Source organism: Amblyomma americanum, chromosome 4 (genome assembly GCF_052857255.1).
Source record: "Amblyomma americanum isolate KBUSLIRL-KWMA chromosome 4, ASM5285725v1, whole genome shotgun sequence".
Taxonomy (NCBI): Eukaryota; Metazoa; Arthropoda; class Arachnida; order Ixodida; family Ixodidae; genus Amblyomma; species Amblyomma americanum.
Genome location: NC_135500.1, coordinates 90173060 through 90185288, shown reverse-complemented (window position 1 = coordinate 90185288; position 12229 = coordinate 90173060). Strand labels below are relative to the sequence as shown.

At 50.5% G+C, this 12229-nt stretch overlaps 1 long non-coding RNA gene across 1 annotated transcript; it reads right to left on the bottom strand.

The window, feature by feature from the left end:
* Positions 1-290: 290 nt before the first annotated feature.
* LOC144130245 (uncharacterized) lies at positions 291-5508 on the bottom strand. Its single transcript, XR_013314025.1, has 3 exons — positions 5428-5508; positions 4925-5001; positions 291-335 (listed from the first exon to the last, which is right to left on the bottom strand). It is a non-coding gene; the product is annotated as an uncharacterized LOC144130245 (long non-coding RNA).
* Positions 5509-12229: the final 6721 nt, after the last annotated feature.

Genomic DNA, 12229 nt, shown 5'->3' with positions numbered 1-12229 from the left:
TTCTCTGAACCTCATCAGATGGCGACAAAGCCACCGACGAGAAATTATTTCACCGTTAGAGCTATTATAGTAGAAGACACTGAAGAAGATTCCTGAGCTGTAAACGCGGTCACGGTGGTTCTAAACAGGCCTCGTAATAGACATACCTGCCAAGTATAGGCGTTGCTCTCGCCGTTGGCTTCCACCCTTTTACCCTCGTAGGGGCCGAAGAAGACCCTCCTGGGCAGCGGTTTTACCGTGAACACCCCGAACTTCGTGGGCTTGAGGGTGCAGCGGCGGATGGACAGACATTTGGGGAGGCTCCTGTTGGCACGCAGCGGGTCCCCGGCTTCCACCTGCGAGCGGCACGCCCTCTCCTGGATGCCTGCACTGCTCCTAGCTTCTGTTCTTCAAAGCATTCACTAGAAAACCACACTCACTACATCACTCAGCCTCAGTGGAGTTGCAATTTCATACAGGAAAACTCTGTTCTTTGCATCTGAATGAACGCCGCAGTCCTTAGAATCTATGCTGAAAAAAGGTCTTCCTGATATGCAATATGTTGCCGGGTAATCATGATAAAACGAAGGGAGCAGTAATTCTCTCAGTAAGGGTTCGCTGAATATCGTGGTCAGGGCATACCTCGTCACTATGAGATGTGGCTCAATCACATTCACGGCCACTCACACTCACCTCCACTCACTCACACCATAACCACTCACACTCATGACCATTTACACTCACAACCCTTTACTGACGCTCATGTCCACGTGCTCACATTCACGTTTACTCACGGTTTCCTTGTTTGCGGAAAACTGAAGGAATCAAAGATTTACTGCCACGGCCGACTACGCTCGTCGATCCCCTGGCAGAGCATGGTTCGCACAGATGCGTTGGTGAGCAGCCCAGGGCTCTGTCGTGTTCTTTAGCCTAATTTCGCAGTTCCGATGCTCCAAGGAAGTTGTCATTTTTCACGCATATTCATGTCCCGGACCAATTTTACGGACGTGTGCTCCCGCGCTTCCAACTATGATGATGAGTGCCTGTTTAGCGTCAGCTAAGCTGCTTAGACACGTTTTCGAATGGTGTCCATAGGTGTGCGCAGAGTTCTTCATTACGGGGAGCAAGGTTTCAGCGCAGCGGCCCTTACTTCCCAGCCTCCTCTTAACTGGGGCCTTAGGATCAAAAATGAGCGCTAAGATGAGGAATGATGCAATTGCAACCTATACAAAATATAACTGAGCAGTAGTTCATACTTTCATGTGTAGCATACACAGAGGAAAATAGTCCCTGCGCCGCTGACGCATTAATTTAACAACGTGGTTCGGAAGGTATTCTCACAATATCTAAGGTAAAGAAAATATAACTCATATTTTTTTCGTTAACTGGAAAAGAGAATCTGTAAAGATCGCCTCAAATTGAACTGTGAAGTTAACACTTCTTGGAACGCAGCTTCACAGCACCTCGGCCACTATTATCGTAAAAACCTGCATGCCCAGAACACTGCTGTATAAGCAATGAAGGAAAAGGTCCAGTAGAAAAAAGGCACAGGGCAGACTTGGCGCCCCTTTAGACGATGAGGGTGGTAACTCTGCACCAAATTATTCTCACCGTAGTCCGCCGCGTCTTTGTTTGAGGAAACCTCATTCGTGGAAGGGTGCCTACATAGGTAACTTTTTAGCCATTTTGCGGTGCTGCCTTGTTGAAACGGCACGACGTTACTGGGAAAAAGCTCTATCCAGAATTTCTTAGAGGCAGCCGCATTATCCGGTTGAAAAAGGGTTCCTCAGGCTCCCCCAATATCAGTGCAGCTGGAATTGCTGAAATCGGAGCGTGTAAACAAGCTATTCCGCTTACATACAAAATTGAAAACGCAAGGGTAAAAAATTTCAGAAACCCATTCCACTCGACCAGAGCTGTTGCGCTCGACGCCTGCCGCAAGGTCGCCTATGGAGAGGAAGGGAGCTGCTTCCTCGAGCCAGCCTTGGTACAGCGGAAGAGCTTCGGTAATGAGTGGTCCCTCTCGGGTAAGGCCGGTTAGCAGAGAACCTGGCCAACGTGGCGGCGAGACGTGCTCTTGCGAGGGAAGCAGCGGGAGAGTTCGGAGGCAGTGACAAGCCATCTGCACGCGGTGGCGGCATGTGCACAGCGGCGAGTCGTCACCGCAGTCTGAAGGGATTAGCGCTGCTGTCGCGCAGTTCGGTGACCCCAACCCCATGTATACCCGGAGGGAGCGTGCATCGAGTCTCATGCGTGAAGGCCGCTGGCTTGGCGGCTGTGCTACGTCCGGGTTTCTCCATGTGGCAGAAATTGGTGAAGACTCCAATACTGACGTCCTTGCGCGGGTGCGATACGCGAAGGTTCGCGCCCGAATTTGGTGGAGATTGCAGCTGGGCCGCGGCGGTGATGACAGCAGCGACGGCAAGACGAACTCTTTCCTGATATAGAGAACGCGCAGCTGAGGACCAGCTGTGCGAAGGTGTCACCTACGTGGCGATACCCTGTATCCGATGTTGATTTGCCGCCATCACCGTTGGCAAGAAGGAATATTGCCGCAGGACGGGCGTCTCCGCCTTAGGGATGAACCTGACCCTATTGGTGCGCATTGTGTCTGAAGGGTATTTGACCACGTAGAAGTGTGTAGGAGGAACTTTTCACTCGAATGAAGATGTGAACGAATAAATTTCAACCTGTAACCTGATGCTTCTCAGGGAAGCTAGTTAAATGTGCCGATAGAGAGAAAGAGCGTATGAGGAAATATAACGAGTGCTTATGATTTGGCGCGTCATAACAAAACCACGCCTTGCACGCATTCAGCGGAAGCACGCATGATGTTTTCGATTTGCAGGGCAGTTTCCAGCAGCCCAAATCGCCGGGGGCGTATTTCCTCGTACATTGATGCTGACGGCAGTCTTTTCATGACCACGAAATAAACGTTTTTTTTTACTCTGGGGAGATTGTGGGGGAGCTTAATTCTCAACTCGTTCCTGCTATTCGAGCACAGTCTATTCTCTTCTATAGCTTTCTTTCTGTAGTTTTCTTTTTCAAGAGCGAGAAGGCCACACTCCGAGACGTTATATTTTCGTTACCTATCCAGAGTCTAGAATAATTAAGTTTGAACCCTACGTACACCCAATCAAAATGGGTGCGGCCAATTTGGCATCCACCTCATATCCCAGAAAATCGCCGCAATGTTTCGTCACCATCGGCACGAAAAAATCAGTTATTGAGAAGATTAACGCATAAAATATTACCACTTGGTATACCTGCTGGGCATCAAGGCGTTACTATGTCGGGCGTTATGCATACAAAAAATAAAAAAAAAACATATATGCTTGATTTGCGATAAAGGGCTCATTCAAGTAAACGATAGGAACCAGTAAGAACCACTGGGGTTACCGAAAAGACCGCTTGCTTTTCGCGCCGTTTCGGGGCTTGAGCCGAGCTTGTGCAGTTCAAGACCCGGGACAAATTTGTTAGGTTCTTCACGTGGGCCCCGTTCAATACAAAAAAATTACGGCCAGAGCAGAGCTCTACAATGCCCACACCAGGGCACAAAAAAAATTGCAGAGGACACTTAAGCTCTGCCAAGAATATTACGTGATAGCATGACTTAATTCAACTTATGCAAAATCGGTTGTATTCTTCTAAACATTCATAGAAATCCGGACCCAGTGGAGCACTGCTTAAGCGATGCGCCACAGGTCGGCTTTTTGTGCCCCAGGTTGCTCTCCCCGAATGAGCAAACGTTTTAACTGACAACTGCCACGACGTGCAGTTGCTCACAATTCGGTGGGCAGGTTGTGGTGACAAGAGATCACGCGGACCTAGGGGGCCCACCTGCATCTTAGGTTGCTTTTCCGGGGATTCGTGTTTTTTTTTTTTTGCTGCTCACGGTCAATGAAGACGCAGGATTTTCTACGACACGAGCTCCTTAACGCTCTCGCGTTAAAAACGTAAGTGTCCACTCCAGTACTCGAGATACCACCCTACGCTAGTTATCGCAGATCATTTGCCCCGCCGTTGTTTTAGCAGCATGCGTTGAAACTCTTCGTATATGAGCTCAAGCCGTGTAGAAGGACCGACAAGAGATTCTACCTTTCTAGCAGTGGCAAGGCGAATTTCGATCATAGGATCTGACACAATTCGTAGCGACTCATTGCACCCGCGAAGGGCGTGCGCCCACGCCAACTCTGAACTAGTAGGGCGAACAATGACGAAAGATTCACGTTCCTGCGCCAGCGAAATTCCCTGCTGCGGTCGTCCAAAAACACCGGCATGGTGCCTTATGCTGCCTCAAGGCGCCCTCGGCAATGAATGTTTGCTTCCCTCAGCTGTCAACAACACGTATAGCGGATACCTTAATCACGAAACACACGCGACGAGCTTCGCTGTCGCGTCCACACGCCACTCACATCCAGTCACGACTTCTCGCATCCATGAAAGTCAGCTCATAACCAGTCACCAACAACCATCATTCATTAACCATCACTCATAACTATTCACCACTAATCACTACTCACACCTACATCCACTCCCTCCCACTCATCTCCACTCACACTCATATCCCCACACTCGCACTCACGCGGACATGCACACCCACTCCCAACCATTTACTGACACTCACACTCACAGGCGTGAGTGTGAGTGAGTGAGGCGATGTGAGTGCACTCATGAGCGATGTGGCGCCCTGTTGGTCAGATAAGGCACAAAGATGCGGTGAAAGAAGAGAAACAGGAAGAGTGGCTGCAATGAACCATTCCCGTGAGGTATGCATGCTATGCCAGGTGAAGGTAAATTCAGGAATCAAGGACTGCCCTCTCCACTCGGGACATTGCCTGCCGTGTTCTGCGTCGGCTCTGTCCGTGCGGAATGAGAATAGCCAGATACGAATTGGACTCCAAGGCAGCGTTTCACTCTCAGCATGCTCGTGCTTCGCACTCACCTCGGTGTCCTTGATGTGTGTCAACGGTCCGTGTACGGGGCAGTCGCCGGGGTGGTCGCTCCCGCAGTCGTCGCAAACTGCAAGCATAGTGTCGAGGCCTGGGTTTCCAGAAGGCGCAACTTGAAGGCCGATATGCAACGCTCACTTCTTAAGTCAGGGCGAGGCACAGGAATAGGAAGTAGTTTACATACACATGAAATATGTGTGTCTATAGGTGCATAAGCATCATGTGGTCATCAATTAAAAGGCAGTCTTCAACGAGTATCCTTCCAAGTGTGAAACATGAACAGCATAAATTAGTTTTCCAAATGCTGCTCCGGAACGTAAGACAAGCAGCCAGAAAGACCAGCTAGAAAGAGTCTTCCACAGAAGACTGCGCGCAGTTCTGTTGATGTCATCCTGCATTGCCAATGTCCATGGAGTTACTAAAAACTAGTGAGCTTATTTACGACGTGCGTGAGTTTTCTAAGAAAGCTAGGAACAGGATTTAGTCCACAGCTCACACAGGTATTGTTCGTCGGAGTTCTCCTCGCAGTCCATGAACTTGACTCTCTTTCGCTTTCTTCTCGGGTAGTGGGACTCGCCGGTACGCTCGCTGAAGGAAACTGCGATTAGTCCCAGAAGAGTTGCTGTAAAAATGATTTTGGCACAGAATCTTGCGAGAACTTGTAAACGCAAGATGTGATTGTGTGCTTAGAACAAGAGTAGAGGCTTGAGCCTAATGAATTGTCTATCATTACAGATGAAGTTATAGGAGAAAAAATTGACAGCCCCTGTCCGACACAAATCCAAGTGGTTTTTTAAAACATAGGCTCGTCTCTTATTGCACCCCCCTCCACCCTAAAAAAATGGTTCCCGGTCTAAGAAGCGAACAATTGATAGTATAATTGCTTCACTACTCAGTCTCCTGTGACGGATCACATTAGTGCAATATACCGGGGGAGACTGGCTAAACCTCTTTGTATGAGGATCAAAATTATAGTTTTTACATTTCCACGTAAAGTTCTATACTCAGCGCGAGCTCCGCAGTGCATGTATGTATGTAAGTGATTATTTATTTAAAAATAACAAAAGGAAGGTAAAAGCTGTTTGCTCACCCCGGCATCTGCCATCACTAATCAGTGGCACCTGAGCTGGGGTAGCGGAAATAAAGGATACCACGCAGTTTGAAGAAGTGAAACGAAAGAGGTGAGAGGATAGTAGGAAAGAGATAGGGGTGAGGGCATATATACACTATTTACAAATTATAATACAATTGTTCAGGCTGCGCGCGGGGGCCAACGAACATTCAAGTGCATGTTCTGTGGCTTTTTGCGGCGTAGCGTTACATATGCGAACGCCACCTCTGCTAGAACAAAGGCTGGGCAACCTCGCCCTCTCCTCATAGCTGTTTTTTTTCTTCCTCTCACTCGCGCTTGGTGAGAGAGCCCAGTTTACAGTGCGCTGCGAGATCCCTTCCCCTCCAACCTTCCATCTCAGTTCAGACGCTTTCCGACGCCCGAGGGAAAGCGGTTATGCTTCTTCAGCGCGGTTACCATTAAAAGGCGGTCCATGAAAATCTCACGCCATGAGATTTATGGCGAAAACTCATCATCTAGAAGCACTGTAGTAGAATATAACTCAATAATGCAGCGGTGAATGGATTTCAACAGACGCCCTCCAGCAAAGCCGTCGACAGGAGTGAGCTAATGTCACGAATAACTTTCTTGCGCCTGTCAGCTACCATAAATTTGACACTAGTAAGCAAAGGGATAAACCACGACGTCATGCCATTCAGTCGACGCCGTTGGCTGAAAGGCCTTCTTTGAGATGCACTTTCTGCTGCATCAGTATATACAGCGTGACCCACGGCCCTCCATGGCTCCATGCAACAGGCTGCGCGTGCCGAGCACGGGAAATCCGGTGTCTTGCAGGTGCGAGCGTGTGCATCCCAGTGCAACCAAATGGCGCATGTCATGCAAGTGCTTCGACGGCAACGCGTTGAGAAAGTGTGGGGTCTTGCCATCGGTGTTCGGAGGAAGCGGCGTCCTTCCCATCCAATCGCGTAGTGTGGAAGCTCGTCTGCCGTCGCATAATTTGTTGGAGCGGATTGTCTCATTTGAGCTTGGATTTCAAAACGAAGCCCGCCGCTGCGGAGCTCTGACACTACTGAGTTGTTCCGCTTGTGTAAGTGCTGGCCCGTTGCTTGGACTGCGGTACAAACGCATTGTATTTTTATTTCCTGTGTTGTTCCGTTACCCCGCAATAGCTGGGTTGTCTGCTGCTCGTGGTGTGTCACTCAGCGGGCGATACCTTGGCTCGCTAACCTGCTGAGGAGGGGTGGGGGTGGGGGGGGGGGAGCCCCTCAAAGTCGGGGTTTAACTTTTGATTTTTATTTTTTATATGTCGGCGAGCTTTTTTTGGGTTGTTATTTCAGATCGCTGTTTTCATTTTTATTTTCTTTCCGGTGAAAGAATTACTGGCTTTTTTTCAATTCTTTAAAGTTTAAATGCTGGGTTATTAAAAGTCGCTCATACAATTTCGGCGTTTTTTGTGAGCATTAAATGTTTATTTACGAATAATTAACGTTCAAAAGGTGGCACTTGGAGGTGTGCTTGTGGAAGGAACTGTGATCGTCAATAAAAAAACGTAACGTATGTTTATTGAGATAGCCGGCAGACAAAACCCCAAGCGAAAGCTTTGTGACATTCCGTGTGTGCTACGAGGATCCACGTTCGACGGCGCGGCGTAGACGGAGACCCGTGACAGCGGCATCATCAATTACCCAGCCATGCTCTTTGAGTGACGACCAGAAAAACCGGACCCGCCGCCGCCCCGGGGAAACAGGCTTTATCCTCCCCAATTTCCGGTTACATTCCAGGACAAGGGAGCTGTCAGCGGGCCAGAGCGCGCCGTACCACAGCCGACGCTATGCGATACCGCGAAGACGACATTCTTTCCCTCCCCCCCCCCTTTGTCGTGGGCTATCGCCGGGAAGGCACCCACAGCTTCCCAGAAGGGCCGCGACGGACACCTGTCATGGCGGACAGGCAGTACTCGCCAAGAATGTGGAAAGACAGGCGCTAGTGAATTAGCTCCGAAGAGAGAGCCTGTGTATACTCTCACTTGAGAGAGAGTGGTGGCGTTTTTGTTGTTTATTTAGTTTGTATTGTTAACAGACTCTGGGTTCGAGGCTAAGCCCAACCCAAAGGGGTGGTCCCCATCTCGCATGTTATTTTGGATTGGAGAATTGATGCTTTGGGCGGGCCACTGGAAATGACCGCCCTTAGTCCTTTGTTAATCAAGTGCTTAAAAGCACATGTAAACGGATGCAGTCTAGTCTGAGCTGGGGCTCCATGCTTAGCATGTAATGTGATGCTACTTAGGCACTAACCTGCCCGGTCGATGAGTAAAGTAGTGCAAAGTTTGTTCTGTTGTAAAATTATGCTCTGCTGTCATCATCTACAAGCTCGCCTCCTGTTCATCTTCCAAGCCGAACGACACTAGAGGAAGGGTTTGTGATCCATCCTCGAAGAAACGGACGACTATTGAAATTCTACTGCATCCACGCTCAGGACGACATCGTTAGCGAAGAGGGCCTTCAGCGCCGAAGCCCGACGGCGTGCAGCTTCTGCCAGCAACCGCTCGAGCCCAACTCCGGAGCCACTCCATCGCCCCCATGAAGTCGTCGGCACGTAAGCTCGGACGCCCCGGCCTCTGATGTATAACCTTAACCATGTGTAATTATTGAATATACCTGTTTGTTTAAACTGAGCCATACGGTGTCTCTTTGCCTCTCCGTCCCGTGTGGACCTGCGCATTATGGGGGTCATCACACTGGTGTCAGGAGTGGGGTCTCAAAAGCAAATGTCCTCTGAATGCTGTGACATTCATGACTTCAAAATTGTAATCAAAAGGGAATCACGGGACTGATTGTGGGACTTTTACCCCCATTTGAGAGGCTTGAGGCACTGGAGGGCTTAAAAAAAAAATGACTGTATCTGAGGGAGCTCCCACTCCACAGCCGTCGCTCGGAGAAAGCATGCTGGCATTAGGAAGCGTCATTCCGACGTTTACGGGAGATAAGACAGGGGTTCCAATCTGCGATTTCTTTTCCATGCTAGAAGAGATTGGGAAAATGGGGGGATGGTCCGATGCTCAAATGCTGGGAATGGCGAGGTGTAAGATGGCAGGAGCTGCTCATGATTTTGCATGGCGAGACGAAAAAGTAAAATCCACAAAATCATTTGCGGAATTTAAGAAGCTCGCGTTTGAGCATTTTGACACTGAACCACGTCACGTGCGAGTACAGAGGTTCCGTGACGCCGGACAGATGGTAGGGGAGGACGTGCGAACGTTTGCGTCGCGGCTTCAGCGCTTAGCGCGCGATACGTTAAGCAGGGAGGAGGAAGGCGACCAGCTTAAGAAGAAATACGCGGAGGATATACTTAAAGAGGAAATGACCGCTTTGTTCGTGGCTGGTCTGCAAGACCCCGTGCGCCGGTTCGTGCGCTCGCGCAAGCCGAGCAATTTCGACCAAGCCGTGGAGGCCGCATTGGATGAGGAACAAAATGAGGTGTTAACGACAGCCGCAGCGAGAGTACGCGTCATAGAGAGAGCGGTGCTCAACCCTGAGGTTGCTCTCTTGACAGAGCGGTTAGATCGCTTAGAACAGCTGCTATCTCAGCAGGTAGAATGCCAGGTTGAAGCGCGCGCTCAACAGCGCCCATTCGCTGGAAACCGGAGACCGCCACAAAGCTACAGGCGCGGTATGCGAGATTTTGAAGAAATCGTATGCTTCGCTTGCCAGGGTCGCGGACACATCGCGAGGTTCTGCCAAAACGTGCGCCGTGGGGAGCCACAAAGAGAAGCAGGCGAGACACGCCCTAAGCAAGCCTACAGCGGGGCTCCAGATACCGAGTCAAAAAACTAGTTAGTCCTCCCCAGCCTGAGGAGCGTGGGGAGGGAGCAGTAGATTATGAGGTGGTGGTAGTTTGTGTGGCCGACGAGGCATGCCCTGTTGTGCGTTGCAAGTTAAATGGTTGTTGTATGGAATTGTTGATAGATACGGGGTCAAAGGTGACATTGCTTAAGGAGAGCAGTTTTAACACGCTTCGAAGGAAGGGGGACCGCGAGGTGTTGGAAGCGTCTGGTGGTATGGCAACCAAATTTGTAGGCATAACGGGGGATCCTCTTGGCATAAGTGGACTCTACCGGTTACACTTCTCTCTCGGCGGAATTGCATTGGAGCACCCCTGCTACGTATGCCCGGACACGGTGTCTCTGCCAAACGGAGTGTCAGGTATATTAGGGCAGGATTTTTTGAGAAAAGGGAAGGTAGTAGTCTCATTCTCTGAGGAAGATGTTAATGCGGGCGGCTCAAAAGTTCCGTTTTTGAACAGGAGAGGGGCTGAGATTCGCATTACCGATATTGACACCCGTCAAACAGTGGGATCATTGGAGAAGGTATATTCGCGGGTTGCCGTCCGGCTGGTCGAGGAGGCGGTCGTCCTTCCTTGGTCGGAGCACATTTTGTACGCGTTTGTGCCTTCAGATGTAGAGAGCGGCGCCGTGGGAGTGCTTGAGCCGGTCGACTCTCTCAGCAATGGCCTGAAGGCAGCCGCGTGCCTCGTGACAGTTAATGACGCCCACAGAGTGCCCCTACGGGTGGTTAACTGTAGCCAGCAGCCACTGAGCCTTCCCAAGAACAAAACATTGGCTTTCTTCACCTCTGCGATAGAGCAACGTGAGCCCACCGATACGGTACTCGCAACTGTAGAGCATGCTAGTCCTTCGGCTGCTCCAAAGGTGTCGTTCGATCTTTCTCACGTAAAATCCAGGGAGAGGGAGGCTCTGGCTGGTTTGCTGAACGACTACTCGGAGGTATTCGCCGCGTCCAACCTGGATTTGGGCTGCTGTGGCGTTATAAAGCACAGGATAGAAACCGGCACTTCATCGCCCGTTTACCAGCGTGCGTACAGGATTCCTTACTCCCAACGTGAGGAGATGGAGCGGCAGGTGCAGGACCTGATTGATCGCGGCATTGTCGAACACTCAAAGTCACCCTGGGGAGCACCAGCACTATTGGTGGAAAAGCCAGATGGCTCGTATCGATTGGTAGTGGACTACCGCAAACTAAATGCCGTAACTCGCATCGATCCATACCCCATCCCCAATATACAGGAGACGCTTTCTCAGCTGGGCTCTGCCAGGTACTTCACGGTAGTAGACATGGCGGCGGGATTCTGGCAGATAGCAATGGATCCGGCAGATGCCGAGAAAACGGCATTCAACACGCCCTCAGGGCACTATGAATGGAAAAGAATGCCGATGGGTCTGGCCAACAGCCCTGCTGTCTGGCAGAGAACCGCTGATGTTATCCTGGCAGGTCTTCTGGGGAGGCTGTGCTTCGTGTATATGGATGACATTATCATATACAGTGGCAGTTTTGATAACCATTTGCGCGATATTGAGCAGGGTTTGGTGCGACTAAGAGCAGCGGGTCTCAAACTGAAGCCCTCTAAGTGCCAATTCCTCAAAAACGAGGTGAAATACCTCGGGCACGTTGTTTCAGCTGACGGCGTGCGACCGGACCCTGAGAAACTAAGGTGTGTCTCGGATTTTCCATCCCCGACTAGCGTCCGCCAGGTCCGGCAGTTTCTCGGCCTGATCGGTTACTACCGAAGGCACATAGAGGAGTTCGCCAAGCTCGCTAAGCCGCTCACCGCCTTAACAGCCAAAAATGTCGCCTTTCGTTGGGACGAAAACGCGGAGAATGCTTTTGGGGCCCTGAAAAGGAAGCTAATGAGTGCACCGCTGTTACGCCACCCGGATTTTAGTTTGCCCTTCGTTATGGCCACAGATGCGTCAAAGTTCGCAGTTGGTGCCGTGCTATCTCAGGTTATCGAGGGCAAAGAACATCCCGTTGCTTTTGCTAGCCGACAGTTGAGCCCCACAGAGCAAAAGTACGGAGCTACGGAAAGGGAGTGCCTCGCCGTTGTCTGGGCAGTAAAGCACTTCAGATGCTACCTTTACGGCCGCAAATTCAAGCTAGTCACAGACTGCCATCCTCTGAAATGGGTGATGAGTGTCAGGGACCCTAGCTCGCGACTCGCTAGATGGAATCTACACCTGCAGGAATACTGCTTTGAAGTTGAGCACAAGTCAGGAAAGACACATCTGAATGCTGATGCACTCAGCCGCACAGCTGCCGTGGCAGCTATAGAAGAGTTTGTCCCCGTAGTCGACCCCGCCGAATTACGCACAGAGCAGTGCAAAGATCCTGACCTGAAGCGAATAATCGAAAGCTTAGAGGGCGCACCGTCT